The sequence below is a fragment of the Narcine bancroftii genome, chromosome 3 (assembly GCF_036971445.1).
Source record: "Narcine bancroftii isolate sNarBan1 chromosome 3, sNarBan1.hap1, whole genome shotgun sequence".
NCBI lineage: Eukaryota > Metazoa > Chordata > Chondrichthyes > Torpediniformes > Narcinidae > Narcine > Narcine bancroftii.
Window position 1 is genome coordinate 234680637 of NC_091471.1, and position 16917 is coordinate 234697553.

The window sequence follows — 16917 nt, forward strand, 5'->3', positions numbered from 1 at the left end:
TGGGATGAGTTAACATCGATCTTTAGGGCTCTGTTCACTTTGGATGAACGTGGAATGATTCGCCAGGCAGGGATTAGAGTCTGGGATAGGGAACACCAAGGGGGACCAGAGGAGATACCTGGGGAACTTAAATGCCCCCTGGCAAAACCAAATTGGGATAAGAATACTAATGATGGTCGCACATTAATGGAGGAATATAGGGTTAATCTGATAAAAGGAATCAAGGAATCTGTTCCAAAGGGACAGAATTTTAAGAAAGCATTTGAGGTTCCCCAAGGTCCCGAGGAGACCCCCTCTGCATTTCTGAATAGATTGCGTATGGCCATACAGCAATATGGGGGTCTCGATATAGAATCCCCAGCGGGTGAACAATTAGTATTAACGGGCTTCGTTACAAATTCAACCCCAGATATTAGAAGGAAATTGCAGAAGACTGGGAATTGGCATGAACAGGGAATAACACAGCTTTTACAGATCGCACAAAGGGCATACATCCAGAGGTCTGAGGATAAACAGAAAGGAAAGGCTAAGATTTGGATGCAGGCAGTCAAGGAAGTCGTGGAGGGACAGCTCCTGGACATTTGGAGGAGCTCCGGGAGTGGGAGAGTAGAGACCAGAGCAGGGGCATGGGTAGAGGAGAATTCCGGGGACAGCGACTGTTCCTGGGACCTCGTGGTAATCCCGGTAGGAATTAGGAAACAGAAGCATTAGTTTGCTACCATTGTAAAAAGGAGGGACATTTTAAGAGAGAATGCCCAATGCGAGCCAGGGAGACGCGATCTTACGCACTGATGGAAGCAGATTATGAATAGGGGGGTCACGGTTCTCAGTCAATACACACCGTGGAGCTGCACGGAGAACCATTGGTAAATCTAAGCATAGGACCCCACAGTGACAAGATGACCTTTTTAGTAGATTCTGGGGCAGCCCGATCTAGTATTTTACAACCACCCGAGGGTGTTAAGATAGAGGGGTCAGTGATGATTTCGGGAGTAGGAGGAAGAGATTTTACGGTCCCTGTATTAAGGGATGTAAGAATACAAATGGGAGAGAAGATAGTAACGGAGGACATTCTACTAGTTCCCCAAGCTGGAGTTTGTTTGTTAGGACGAGATTTACAGGACCAATTGGCTATCAGCACCAGACCACAGGAATCGGGTATCGGGGTTCAATTGTATGTATTAACTGAGGAGGATCGGGAACTAATAAATCCTGGAGTATGGGCAAAAAGAGGCAATAGAGGAGTGTTAGATATTCCTCCCTTGCAAGTTACTTTAAAAGATCCTGAGCAAGTAATTAGACGAAAGCAGTATCCAATTCCGATGGCTGGCCGAAAAGGGCTGCAGCCAGTAATTGACCAGTTGGTGAAAGATGGTATACTTGAACCTTGTATGTCACCTTTTAATACCCCAATTTTGCCTGTCCAGAAACCAGAGGGTGTGGCCACTGGAGTACTCACAAGAGAGGGCAGGCTGTAGACAGCCAGTTGCTTTTCTGTCAAAAGTTTTAGACCCTGTTTGTCGTGGTTGGCCAGAGTGTGTGCAAGCCATCGCAGCCACTGCTATTTTAGATGAGGAAAGACAAAAGATTACGTTTGGTGCCCCAATGATAGTTCACACCCCTCACACAGTCCGCAATATTCTCTTACAACGTGCTGGAAGGTGGCTCACAGACTCTAGAATTTTTAAATATGAAGCGATCCTAATGGATAGGGATGATTTTACCCTGATTGGTTTCTCCATATTCTGACAATACCATAAATGATTTAGAGCATGTATGTTTAGAGGTAATTGATTTACAGACCAAAATTAGAGAGGATTTAAGCGATGAGCCTTTACAGGAGGGTGAAAGGTTGTTTATTGATGGATCTTCCCGTTGTATTGATGGCACTCGTTATAGCGGGTATAGTGTAGTGGATGGGAAGGAAGGAGTAGTGATTGAAGCCGGTCGTCTTCCCGGTCATTGGTCAGCACAATCTTGTGAATTTTATGCCCTCTGTAGAGCTCTCCAGGGCCTAGAGAACAAGGTGGGCACGATCTACACAGACTCAAAGTACACTTTTGGTGTAGTGCACACCTTTGGGAAGATCTGGAAAGAGCGGGGAATTATAACTGGGAAAGGACAAAAGTTGATCCATGAAAACTTAATTGTCCAATCTCTAGATGCTCTTACATTACCTGAGGAGATAGCTGTAGTTCATGTTAGGGGCCATCAAAGTGATGACAGTCCTGAAGCACAGGGTAACAGACAGGCAGATGCAGCTGCCAAACAGGCTGCGCTTACAGAGAAAATAGACATGCAGCTGTTACTGCCCACCCCATATGAGGTTCAAAAGACTCCCATCTTTTCACGGGAAGAGGAGGTTTACATGAAAGACCAGGGAATGTGTCAAACTGCTGATGGGTTGTGGTGGACGGCAGAAGGATGCCAAGTGCTGAACAAAGCCTTGGCTCAGCAAATTATTGATCAGCTCCACCGGCAGACACACTGGGGAACACAGGCACTTGTGGATACTTTTGTATGGTATTTTCATTGCTCGGGAATATACATTATAGCCAAGCAAAGTACTCGGGGTTGTCCAATCTGTCAGAGAGTAAATAAGAAAGTTATGCGCCAGGTAATGCCTGGCGGTCGCGATATAGCTGTACACCCGTTTCAATGGATACAAATTGACTTTACGGAATTACCTAAGATAGGGGTTTACAAATACCTCTTGGTGATGGTAGATCATTTCACACGATGGGTTGAGGCTTTCCTGACCCCTAATGATCGTGCCAGCACCATTATCAGGATACTACTGGAGTCTGTGATTCCACGATATGGTATGATTCAAACCATTGACTCAGATTGAGGTACACATTTTACCTCTCAGGTACTCCAGGGTGTGTGTAAAATACTGGGAATAGATTGACAGTTACATACCCCATGGCACCCCCAGAGCTCAGGCCGTGTTGAATGAATGAATCAGACCTTGAAAAATCAGCTCACTCGACTTCATGAGGAAACTGGTCTCTCCTGGATTAAATGCTTACCCTTAGCTTTAATCAGGACTCGCACAGCCCCTCGTAAGGATCTTGCTGCCTCAGCATATGAGATGATGTTTGGTCTTCCTTACATGGGATTCCACATTAATACCCCTACCCCTGAGGCTAACGACCAGTACATATCCAAATATTTAAAGGGACTTTATACCTCTCTATACGAATTAAAACGGAAGGATTTATTAGCTCAAAATCCACCCCTGGAGTATCCTATTCATTCTATTAAACCTGGCGATTGAGTATATGTAAAAGCATGGCAAGATCACCAACTAAAACCTATCTGGGATGGCCCCTATTGTGTACTTTTGATTACAGACACTGCCGTGCGAACGAAAAAAAAGGGATGGAGCCACATACAACAAATTAAACGAGCTGCTGATCCACGGACTAATGACATTGATAATCTACCTTCCACCTGGCGTGCAGTCCCTCATCCTTCTGATCTAAAAGTTACACTTCGTGGGGAAAAAGTGCTGTAATGCTATTTTTACGATTTGTTGTTATGTTTACTTGTTGGTTCCCAATTTTTGGGAGATTTAATTTTGAGAGTTTTAACTGTGGAGGATTATATATTTTATATTATGTATTGATATGTTTTTGGAAGAATTAGATTGTGAGGATTTTAGTGGAGGTCATGAACAAACACAAACACTTCACAAACCAGATCTCATTTTAAATGCAAGAGCTCTGCTTAAACCAGACCCTCTGGGCCCAGAGCCTTTGTAAAGACATTGGCAATTGCTTGAGGTTTTCACAAGGAGGTGCGAACAGAAGAACCCAGAGCTCAAGAATCTTCACAAGGACATGTCGATTGGACTGATGCTGTGGAGTAATGGATTCTTGTTTTGAAAGCCATAGATGAACGGGCTCAGAAGTTTGAGTCTGGTTCCGCAATCCATCTGGATGCAGTTCGCTGTTCTGAGAAGGTCATGTGGTTTTGCAAGGAGAGAGAGAGAGAGTAAAAGAGAGAGAGAGAGAGAGAGAAAGAGAAAGCCCAAACAGGGTTTCTCTAAGGGATAATTCGGTTAGAGTTCTGCAGTGGCTTTTGGCAGCTTGTTGAAACCCCATTTTGAAAATGGGTGGTGAGTTCTGAGTTCAACCCTTGTGGTCGGGGGGGGAGTCGCGTGATGGAGTAGTGGCCGGTCAGGGAACTCCAGCCCTCTCCGAAAAAGTTTTAAAAAAAACACACAAAACACAAAGGCACAAACATGAAAATTAAAACAAAGTGAAAGTAAAGGTGGGAAGAAAATGGCAGCGAAGAAAGAAAAGTCAAAACCAACGGGAAGAAGAGAAGAAGAAAGAACGTCGGAAGAAGAAGGTGAAAGCCTTACCTGTCCGAGGAGGCCCGCCGCAGAGAGAGAAGTACACTCCCTAAGGTCAGTTGAAGTCCCGAGCTCAGGACTTCAAAAATGGCTTGCGGAGCCAAGTAAAAGTGCGCAACCGCGCATGAAAAAAAAAACACTGACGGGAGGGGGGACCAGCTGAGGAGTCGATCTCCACAGCTGAGAATGACAGCTGCAACACAACAACAGGAAGAGAACATAGTAAACAACAAGAACAAGAAAGAAGAGAGTAAAAAGAAATCAAGGAAACAACAGTTGACCAACCCAGAGGAAGAAGAAGAAGAAGAACACAGAGAAATGGAAGAAGGGAAGGGCAAGACAATGGATTTTTATTTAAAGAATATATGGAATCAGTAAAAGAATGGCAATCACAAGAATTTAGTGAAATAAAAAGAAACATTAAAAGTGCAGAAGAAAAACTGAATAGATTAGAGATGGTCATGTCAGATATAGGAAAAAGAGTGGACAAGGTGGAAGAACGAGAAACAGCCATAGAAATGGAAGTAGAGGACTTAAAAAAGAAATTAGAAGAATCTAATAAAAAAGTTAAAGAGACACAAGAGCTGTTAGCTCAGAAGATAGATATAATGGAAAATTATAATAGAAGAAATAATATAAAGATAGTGGGCCTTAAGGAAAATGAAGAAGGCAAGAATATGAGAGAATTTATAAAAGATTGGATCCCTAGGGTCCTAGGAAGACCAGAATTACAGAAAGAAATGGAAATAGAGAGGGCACATAGAACATTAGCCCCGAAACCATAACCACAACAAAAACCAAGATCCATTTTAGTAAAATTCTTAAGATATACAACAAGAGAAAATATATTGGAGAAAGCAATGAAGAAAATAAGAGAAGACAAAAAGCCACTGGAATACAAAGGTTAAAAAAATTTTTTTCTATCCAGACACAAGTTTTGAACTCCTGAAGAAGAGAAAGGAGTTTAATACAGCAAAAGCGATCTTATGGAAAAAAGGATATAAATTTATGCTAAAGTACCCAGTGGTACTTAAAAAAGTTATTCCAGGGCAGCAAAACAGACTATTCTCGGATCCGGAGGAAGCACGAAAATTTGCAGAACTACAAAACAGAGAGATGAAGACATGTAACGAGAGCAAAAATGACCACGAACTATATGTATGTGTGTATATGGGTATATGTTTATATACATATATATATGTGTGTGTGTATGTATATATGTGTCTACATGAGTGTATCCGTATTTAAAGGAAAATATATAGAGTATCGATAAGAATTAATAAGGGAAAGAAAGGGAAGAGAGGAAGTAAGGAGGGAATTAAGAGAGTGACCTTTGTTATATATGAAAATTGAAAACTTTTCTGGGGGGGGCTGGGTGGGGAGGAGTTATGGTCACTACAAAATCAGTTGACGCTTGCGAGTGAATTCACAAATCCAAATGAAGAGGGGAGATGTGGTTGTCCGACAAGGGATAAAGGGCAACTCAGGAAGGGGAGGGGATAGTGGGGTTAAAGAAACTTTAGATAGGAGAATAAGGAAAATGTTTGACGTTTTAGAAATGTTGTCTTATAAAGTGTTCAAAACAAGAAAGCAGAAATGGATAAGAAGGAAAGGTGATGATAAGTAAACGTAAAGGAAAGATAAACAAAGTATGAAATGGCTACGTTGAACAATATGACTTTAAATATTAACGGAATACATAACCAAATCAAAAGGAAGAAACTGCTAAATTTACAGAAAAAAGAAAAAATTGATATAGCATTCGTGCAAGAAACACATTTAACTGAAATGGAACACAAGAAATTAAAGAAAGATTGGGTAGGACATGTAACAGCAGTGTCATATAATTCAAAAGCTAGAGGAGTAGCTATATTAATCAGTAAAAATGTACCAATTAAAATAGAAGAGGAAATAATAGATCCAGCGGGGAGATATGTAATGATAAAATGTCAGATATATTCGGAGTTTTGGAATTTACTCAATGTATATTCACCTAACGAAGAAGATCAAAAGTTTATGCAAGATTTTTTTTTGAAGATAGCAGACACGCAACGGAACATACTAATAGGAGGGGATTTCAACCTTAACTTGGATTCAAACATGGATAAAACTGGGAAAAAAATTAACAGAAAGAACAAAGTAACCAAATTTATCATTAAATCGATGCAAGAAATGCAACTTTTGGATATATGGAGGAAACAACACCCAAAGGAAAAGGAATATTCATATTATTCGGGTAGACATAAAATATACTCAAGAATAGACCTATTCCTGTTATCAGCTCGCATGCAAGACAGGGTAAGAAAAACAGAATAAAAAGCTAGAATATTATCGGACCACTCACCCCTGATATTGATAATAGTTAGAGGACATCCCTCCAAGAATGTATAGATGGAGATTAAACTCCATGCTACTTAAAAGGCAGGATTTTAGAGAATTAATTGAAAGACAAATTAAAATGTTCTTTGAAATATATACGGAATCAGTGAAAGATAAGTTTATACTATGGGATGCAATGAAAGCGTTCATCAGAGGGCAAATAATAAGTTATGTAACCAAGATGAAGAAGGACTACAATCAGGAAACAGAGCAGTTGGAAAGGGAAATAGCAAATATAGAAAAATAATTAGCAATGAAGGAAGACACAACTAAAAGAAGAGAATTGGCAGATTAAAAAAAAATGTGAAACACTACAAACATATTAGGTGGAGAAAACATAATGAAGACAAAACAGAAATATTATGAACTAGGAGAAAAAACACACAAAATTCTAGCATGGCAGCTTAAGACAGAACAAACTAAGAGAATGGTATTGGCATCAAGGAAAAAAGACAAGCAAATCACATATAATCCAACAGAGATTAATGAAAACTTCAGAGAATTCTACGAACAATTATACCAAACTGAAAACGAAGGGAAAGAAGACAAATTAGATGAATTTTTAACTAAAATTGACATACCGAAATTACAAACAGAGGAACAAAATAAATTAACAGAACCATTTGAAATAGTAGAAATACAAGAGATAATAAAAAAACTACCAAATAATAAAACTCCAGGAGAGGATGGATTCCCAATAGAATTCTATAAAACATTTAAAGATTTATTAATTCCTCCCCTCCTGGAAGTAATCAACCAGAATGATAAAACACAAAGTTTACCAGATTCATGCAAGACAGCAATAATTACAGTAATACCAAAGACAGGGAAAGATCCACTCGCACCAGCGTCATATAGACCAATATCTTTACTTAACACAGATTATAAGATCTTTGGCTTGGCTTCGCGGACGAAGATTTATGGAGGGGGTAAAAAGTCCACGTCAGCTGCAGGCTCGTTTGTGGCTGACAAGTCCGATGCGCGACAGGCAGACACGATTGCAGCGGTTGCAGGGGAAAATTGGTTGGTTGGGGTTGGGTGTTGGGTTTTTCCTCCTTTGCCTTTTGTCAGTGAGGTAGGCTCTGCGGTCTTCTTCAAAGGAGGTTGCTGCCCGCCAAACTGTGAGGCGCCAAGATGCACGGTTTGAGGCATTATCAGCCCACTGGCGGTGGTCAATGTGGCAGGCACCAAGAGATTTCCTTAGGCAGTCCTTGTACCTTTTCTTTGGTGCACCTCTGTCACGGTGGCCAGTGGAGAGCTCGCCATATAACACGATCTTGGGAAGGCGATGGTCCTCCATTCTGGAGACGTGACCCATCCAGCGCAGCTGGATCTTCAGCAGCGTGGACTCGATGCTGTCGACCTCTGCCATCTCGAGTACTTCGACGTTAGGGATGTAAGCGCTCTAATGGATGTTGAGGATGGAGCGGAGACAACGCTGGTGGAAGCGTTCTAGGAGCCGTAGGTGGTGCCGGTAGAGGACCCATGATTCGGAGCCGAACAGGAGTGTGGGTATGACAACGGCTCTGTATACGCTTATCTTTGTGAGGTTTTTCAGTTGGTTGTTTTTCCAGACTCTTTTGTGTAGTCTTCCAAAGGCGCTATTTGCCTTGGCGAGTCTGTTGTCTATCTCATTGTCGATCCTTGCATCTGATGAAATGGTGCAGCCGAGATAGGTAAACTGGTTGACCGTTTTGAGTTTTGTGTGCCCGATGGAGATGTGTGGGTCTGGTAGTCATGGTGGGGAGCTGGCTGATGGAGGACCTCAGTTTTCTTCAGGCTGACGTCCAGGCCAAACATTTTGGCAGTTTAACACAGATTATAAGATAATAACTAAACTATTAGCAAACAGATTAGCCAACTATGTACCTAAAATAGTAAATCTAGACCAAACTGGATTTATTAAAAAAAAGATGAAAAACAGACAATATTTGTAAATTTATTAACTTAATTCATGCAGTAGAAGGGAATAAAGCTCCAACAGTAGCAGTTGCTTTAGACGCAGAGAAGGCCTTTGACAGAGTAGAATGGAATTATTTATTCAAAGTATTTCAAAAATTCAGTTTAGCAGAGAAGTATATTAATTGGATTTAAGCATTATATAAGGGGCAATTGGCGAAAGTGACAGTAAATGGATATATATCAAAGCAATTTAACTTAAGCAGATCAGCAAGGCAGGGATGCCCATTACCACCCTTATTGTTCACATTAGCTATAGAACCACTAGAAATATTGATAAGAACAGAAAATAAAATAAAAGGGATAAAAATAAAAGACAAGGAATATAAAATCAGTTTATTTGCAGATGATGTTATAGTATACTTAACAGAACCAGAAATATCAATAAAAGAATTACATAAGAAACTGAAGGAATATGGAGAAGTGTCGGGTTACAAGATTAACACAAATAAAAGTGAAGCAATGCCAATGAATAATGCGGATTTCTCAAAATTTAAGAAAGAATCACCATTCAGATGGCAAATGCAAGCAATACAACACAAATAAATAAAAACCTCGGCCATCTATATAACTCAATTATTATCCACTAATGAAAAAATTACAGGACGACTTAGAGCATTGGAAAGATTTACCACTAACACTAATAGGAATGATAAACTGTATTAAAATGAATATTTTCCCAAGGATACAATACCTATTTCAGGCATTGCCAATACACTTGACAGAGAAATTCTTCAAGGAGTTAAAGAAACTAATAAGGAAATTTTTATGGAAAGGGGGGAAACCGAGGATAGCACAAGATAAATTAACAGAATGGTATAAACAAGGAGGCTTACAATTGCCAAACTTTAAAAATTATTATAGAGCCGCACAATTAGGATACCTATCAGATTTTTATCAAACAAGGGAAAAGCCAGATTGGACTAGATTAGAACTAGATAAAATAGGGGAAAAGATACCTGAACACATATTATATAAATGGGATGAAAAATTGGTACAACGTAGGAATTCTCCAGTATTACATCATCTGCTCAATATTTGGAAGAAGATTCATGTAGAAAGGAATAAAACAAATTACCAAGTATTAAAACTAATACTGACGCAAAATCAGCTAATCCCTTTTACAATAGATAACCTTTCCTTCAGAGAATGGGATAAAAAAGGGATCAAAAGAATAGAAAATTGCTTTTCAGGAAATAAATTACAATCCTTTGAACAAATGAAGGATAAATATAATATAACTCACGATACAGCACTGGCATATTACCAATTGAGATCCAACTTGAAGGACAAATTAGGAAGCAGTCTGAGTTTACCAGAGGGAAGTAACTTTGAATATGTGATTACAGATACAATGATAATCAAAAGATTGATAAAAAAATATGTATATTAAACTGCAAGAAAAGGAGAATGAGGAAACAAATGGTAAAACTAAACAAAAATGGGAACAAGATTTAAATATAAAGATAAAGAAGGAAGCATGGGAGACGTTATGCTCTGGAACTATGAGAAATACAAAAAACACAAGGTTACGTATGATATAATATAACTGGATACACAGTCCATACATTACACCTCAAAAGTTAAATAAATGGGACCCAACAGTATCTGACAGATGTTTTCGCTGTAAAAAGGAAATGGGAACACAATTTTTTTTTTTTAAATTTTTTATTTTTCACACCATAAATCACATTAGCCATGATATACACTTTTTCTTTTTCACACATATACAGTGACTTTTTCTCCCCCCCCACTCATCCATTTTAGGTATACAATCTAGGTTGCATTAAACCAGTCAGACAATGTTGTCATTCAACAAAAATACACCAGAAATTCTACTGAGTCCATTCTTTTCTTTCCTTCTCCTTCCATCAACTTACGTAATGATTGTCCCCGGTAGGTTTTCGCTATTGTATTTAATGTAAGGCTCCCATATTTGTTCGAATATTTCAATATTATTTCTTAAACTATATGTTATTTTTTCTAATGGAATACATTTATTCATTTCTATATACCATTGTTGTATTTTCAAATTATCTTCCAATATCCAGGTTGACATAATACATTTTTTTGCTATGGCTAGGGCTATCTTAACAAATCTTTTTTGTGCATCCTCCAAATCAATTCCAAATTCTTTGTTTTTTATGTTACTTAGGAGAAAGATCTCTGGATTCTTTGGTATATTGTTTTCTGTTATTTTATTTAATATCTGATTGAGGTCATCCCAAAATTTTTCTACTCTCTCACATGTCCAGATTGCATGAATTGTTGTTCCCATTTCTTTTTTACATCGAAAACATCTATCAGATACTGTTGGGTCCCATTTATTTAACTTTTGCGGTGTAATGTATAGTCTGTGTAACCAATTATATTGTATCATACGTAGCCTCGTATTTATTGTATTTCACATCATTCCAGAACATAATTTCTCCCATGTTTCCTTTTTTATCTTTATATTTAAATCTTGTTCCCATTTTTGTTTAGTTTTACCATTTGTTTCCTCATTCTCCTTTTCTTGCAGTTTAATATACATATTTGTTATAAATCTTTTGATTAACATTGTATCTGTAATCACATATTCAAGGTTACTTCCCTCTGGTAAACTCAAATTGCTTCCTAATTTATCCTTCAAGTAGGATCTCAGTTGGTAATATGCCAGCGCTGTATCTCCAGTTATATTGTACTTATCTCTCATTTGTTCAAAGGATAAGAATCTACTTCCTGAAAAACAATTTTCTATTCTTTTAATCCCTTTTTTTTTCCCATTCTCTAAAGGAAAGGTTATCTATTGTAAAAGGGAGTAGCTTATTTTGCGTCAATATTAGTTTTGGTAATTGATAATTTGTTTTATTTCTTTCTACATGAATCTTCTTCCAAATATTGAGGGGATGATGTAATACTGGAGAAGTTCTATGTTGTACCAATTTTTCATCCCATTTATATAATATGTGTTCAGGTGTCTTTTCCCCTATTTTTTCTAATTCTTATCTCGTCCAGTCTGGTTTTTCCCTTGTTTGATAAAAATCTGATAGGTATCTTAATTGTGCGGCTCTATAATAATTTTTAAAGTTTGGCAGTTGTAAGCCTCCTTGTTTATACCATTCTGTTAATTTATCTAGTGCTATCCTCATTTATCCAGATATAAGTTTTGAACTCCTGAAGAAGAGAAAGGAGTTCAATACAGCAAAGGCGATTTTATGGAAGAAAGGGTATAAATTTATACTAAAGCATCCAGCTGTATAGAAAATATTTATTCCAGGACAACAAAACAGACTATTCTCGGATCCAGAGGAAGCACGAAAATTTGCAGAACAATTACAAAATAGACTGAGGGATGAAGACGAGTAACGAGAGTACAAAAGACTGAGAACTAAAAAGACACATAAGTTTTGAACTCCTGAAGAAGAGAAAGGAGTTCAATACATCGAAAACGATCTTATGGGAAAAAAAAACTATTCTCGGATCCAGAGGAAGCAAGGAAATTTGCAGAACAACTACAAAACAACCAGAGAGATGAAGATATGTAATAAGAGTAAAAATGACCACGATTTATATGTATGTGGGAAAAGAGGTATATGTGTGTATATGTATAATGTGCATACATGAATGTATCCGTATTTAGAGGAAAATATAGATAGTATAGACAAGAATTAATAAGGGAAGGAAATGGAATAGAGGGAATAAGGAGGGAACTAAAAGAGTGACCTTTGTTACATATGAAAAGTGAAATCTTTTCTGGGGGGGGGCTGGGTGGGGAGGAGTTGCGGTCACTGCAAAATCAGCTGACGCTTGCGAGTGAATTCGCAAATCCAAATGGAGAGGGGAGATGTGGTTGTCCGACAAGGGATAAAGGACAACTCAGGAGGGGAAGGGGAGATTGGGGCTAAAGAAGTTTAAATAGGAGAATAAGGAAAATGTTTGATGTTTTAGGAATGTTGTCTTATAAAGGGTTCAAAACAAGAAAACAGAAATGGATAAGAAGGAAAGGTAATGATGGAGAAACGGAAAGGGAAGATAAACAAAGTATTAAATGGCTACGTTCAACTATATGACTTTAAATATTAATGGAATACATAACCAAATTAAAAGGAAGAAACTGTTAAATTTACTGAAAAAAGAAAAAAATTGATATAGCATTTGTGCAAGAAACACATTTAACTGAATTGGAGCACAAGAAATTAAAGAGAGATTGGGTAGGACACGTAACAGCAGCATCGTATAATTTAAAAGCAAGAGGAGTAGCTATATTAATTAGTAAAAATGTGCCATTTAAAATAGAAGAGGAAATAATAGATCCAGCAGGGAGATATGTAATGATAAAATGTCAGATATATTCGGAGTTTTGGAATCTACTCAATGTATATTCACCTAACGAAGAAGATCAAAAGTTTGTGCAAGATATCTTTTTGAAGGTAGCAGATACGCAAGGGAACATATTAATAGGAGGGGACTTCAACCTGAATTTGGATTCAAATATGGACAAAACTGGGAAAAAAATTAACAGAAAGAACAAAGTAACCAAATTTATAATTAAATCGATGGAAGAAATGCAACTTTTGGATACATGGAGGAAACAACACCCAAAGGAAAAGGAATATTCATATTACTCGGCTAGACATAAAACATACTCAAGAATAGACCTATTTTTGTTATCAGCTCGTATGCAAGATAGAGTAAAAAAATCAGAATATAAAGCTAGAATACTATCGGACCATTCACCCTTAATATTGACAGTAAAGTTAGAAGACATCCTTCCAAGAATGTATAGATGGAGATTAAACACCATGTTACTTAAAAGGCAGGATTTTAGAGAATTTATTGAAAAACAAATAAAAATGTATTTTGAAATAAATACGGAATCAGTGGAAGATAAGTTTATACTATGGGATGCAATGAAAGCATTCATTAGAGGGCAAATAATAAGTTATGTAACCAAGATGAAGAAGGACTATAATCAGGAAACAGAGCAGTTGGAAAGGATAGAAAAAGAATTAGCAATGAAGGAAGATACAACTAAAAGAAGAGAATTGGCGGATAAAAAAATAAAATATGAAACACTACAAACATATAAGGTGGAGAAGAATATAATGAAGACAAAACAGAAATATTATGAACTAGGTGAAAAAACGCACAAAATCCTAGCATGGCAGCTTAAGACAGAACAAGCTAAGAAAATGGTATTGGCATCAAGGAAAAAAGACAAACAAATTACATATAATCCAAAAGAAATTAAGGAAAACTTTAGAGAATTCGATGAACAATTATACCGAACTGAAAACGAAGGGAAAGAAGGGAAAATAGATGAATTTCTGACTAAAATTGAACTACCAAACTACAAATAGAGGAACAAAATAAATTAACAGAGCCATTTGGAATAGTAGAAATACAAGAGATAATAAAAAAAATTACCAAATAATAAGACACCAGGAGAGGATGCATTCCCAATAGAATTCTACAAAACATTTAAAGACTTATTAATTCCGCCCCTCCTGGAAGTAGGTCAACACGGCAGGGATGCCCACTATCACCTTTATTGTTTGCGTTAGCTATAGAACCACTAGCAGAATTGATAAGAACAGATAATAATATAAAAGGAATAAAAATAAAAGACAAGGAATATAATGCGGATGATGTTATAGTATACTCAACAGAACCAGAACTATCAATAAAAGAATTATATAAGAAATTGAAGGAATATGGAGAAGTGTTGGGTTACAAGATAAACGTAAATAAAAGTGAAGCAATGCCTATGAATAATGCATATTTCTCAAAATTTAAGAAGGAATCACCATTTAGATGGCAAATGCAAGCAATAAGATACCTAGGTATACAAATAAACAAAAATCTCGGCCAACTATATAAACTCAATTATTATCCACTAATGAAAAAATTACAGGACGATTTAGAGCATTGGGAAGATTTACCACTAACACTAATAGGAAGGATAAACTGTATTAAAATGAACATTTTTCAAAGGATATTATACTTATTTCAGGCATTGCCAATACAACTGACAGAGAAATTCTTCAAGGAGTGAAAGAAAATAATAAGGAAATTTTTATGGAGAGGGGGGAAACCGAGGATAGCACTAGATAAATTAACAGAATGGTATATACAAGGAGGCTTACAACTGCCAAACTTTAAAAATTATTATAGAGCTGCACAATTAAGATACCTATCAGATTTTTATCAAACAAGGGAAAAGCCAAATTGGACGAGATTAGAATTAGATAAAATAGGGGAAAAGATACCTGAACACATATTATATAAATGGGATAAAAAATTGGTACAACATAGGAGTTCTCCAGTATTACATCATCTCCTCAATATTTGGAAGAAGATTTATGTAGAAAGAAATAAAACAAATTATCAATTACAAAAACTAATATTGACGCAAAACAAGTTACTCCCTTTTACAATAGAGAATGGGAAAAAAACGGGATTAAATGAATAGAAAATTGTTTTTCAGGAAATAGATTCTTATCCTTTGAACAAATGAAAGGTAAGTACAATATAACTCAAGATACAGCGCTGGCATATTACCAATTGAGATCCTACTTTTTTTTTAAATTTTTTATTTTTCACACCATAAATCACATTAGCCATGATATACACTTTTTCCTTTTCACACATATACAGGGACGTTTTCTCCCCCCACTCCCTCCTCCCAACCCACCCCCCACCCCCCCCTCGTCCATTTAAGGTATACAATCTAGGTTACATTAAACCAGACAGACAATGTTGTCATTCAACAAAAATACACCAGAAATTCTACTGAGTCCATTCTTTTCTTTCCTTCTCCTTCCATCAACTTAGGTAATGATTGTCCCCGGTAGGTTTTCGCTATTGTATTTAATGTAAGGCTCCTATATTTGTTCAAATATTTCGATATTATTTCATAAACTATATGTTATTTTTTCTAATGGTATACATTTATTCATTTCTATATACCATTGTTGTATTTTCAGATTATCTTCCAATTTCCAGGTTGACATAATACATTTTTTTGCTACGGCTAGAGCTATCTTAACAAATCCTTTTTGTGCATCCTCCATATCAATTCCAAATTCTTTGTTTTTTATGTTACTTAGGAGAAAGGTCTCTGGATTCTTTAGTATATTGTTTTCTGTTATTTTATTTAATATCTGATTGAGGTCATCCCAAAATTTTTCTACTCTCTCACATGTCCAGATTGCATGAATTGTTGTTCCCATTTCTTTTTTACATCGAAAACATCTATCAGATACTGTTGGGTCCCATTTATTTAACTTTTGAGGTGTAATGTATAGTCTGTGTAACCAGTTATATTGTATCATACGTAGCCTCGTATTTATTGTATTTCTCATCGTTCCAGAACATAATTTCTCCCATGTTTCCTTTTTTATCTTTATATTTAAATCTTGTTCCCATTTTTCTTTAGTTATACCATTTGTTTCCTCATTTTCCTTTTCTTGCAGTTTAATATACATATTTGTTATAAATCTTTTGATTAGCATTGTATCTGTAATCACATATTCAAGGTTACTTCCCTCTAGCAAACTCAAACTGCTTCCTAATTTATCCTTCAAGTAGGATCTCAATTGGTAATATGCCAGCGCTGTATCTCCAGTTATATTGTACTTATTTCTCATTTGTTCAAAGGATAAGAATCTACTTCCTGAAAAACAATTTTCTATTCTTTTAATCCCTTTTTTTCCCCATTCTCTAAAGGAAAGGTTATCTATTGTAAAAGGGAGTAACTTATTTTGCGTCAATATTAGTTTTGGTAATTGATAATTTGTTTTATTTCTTTCTACATGAATCTTCTTCCAAATATTGAGGAGATGATGTAATACTGGAGAAGTTCTATGTTGTACCAATTTTTCATCCCATTTATATAATATGTGTTCAGGTGTCTTTTCCCCTATTTTTTCTAATTCTTATCTCGTCCAGTCTGGTTTTTCCCTTGTTTGATAAAAATCTGATAGGTATCTTAATTGTGCGGCTCTATAATAATTTTTAAAGTTTGGCAGTTGTAAGCCTCCTTGTTTATACCATTCTGTTAATTTATCTAGCGCTATCCTCGGTTTCCCCCCTCTCCATAAAAATTTCCTTATTATTTTCTTTAACTCTTTGAAGAATTTTTCTGTCAGTTGTATTGGCAATGCCTGAAATAAGTATAATATCCTTGGAAAAATGTTCATTTTAATACAGTTTATCCTTCCTATCAGTGTTAG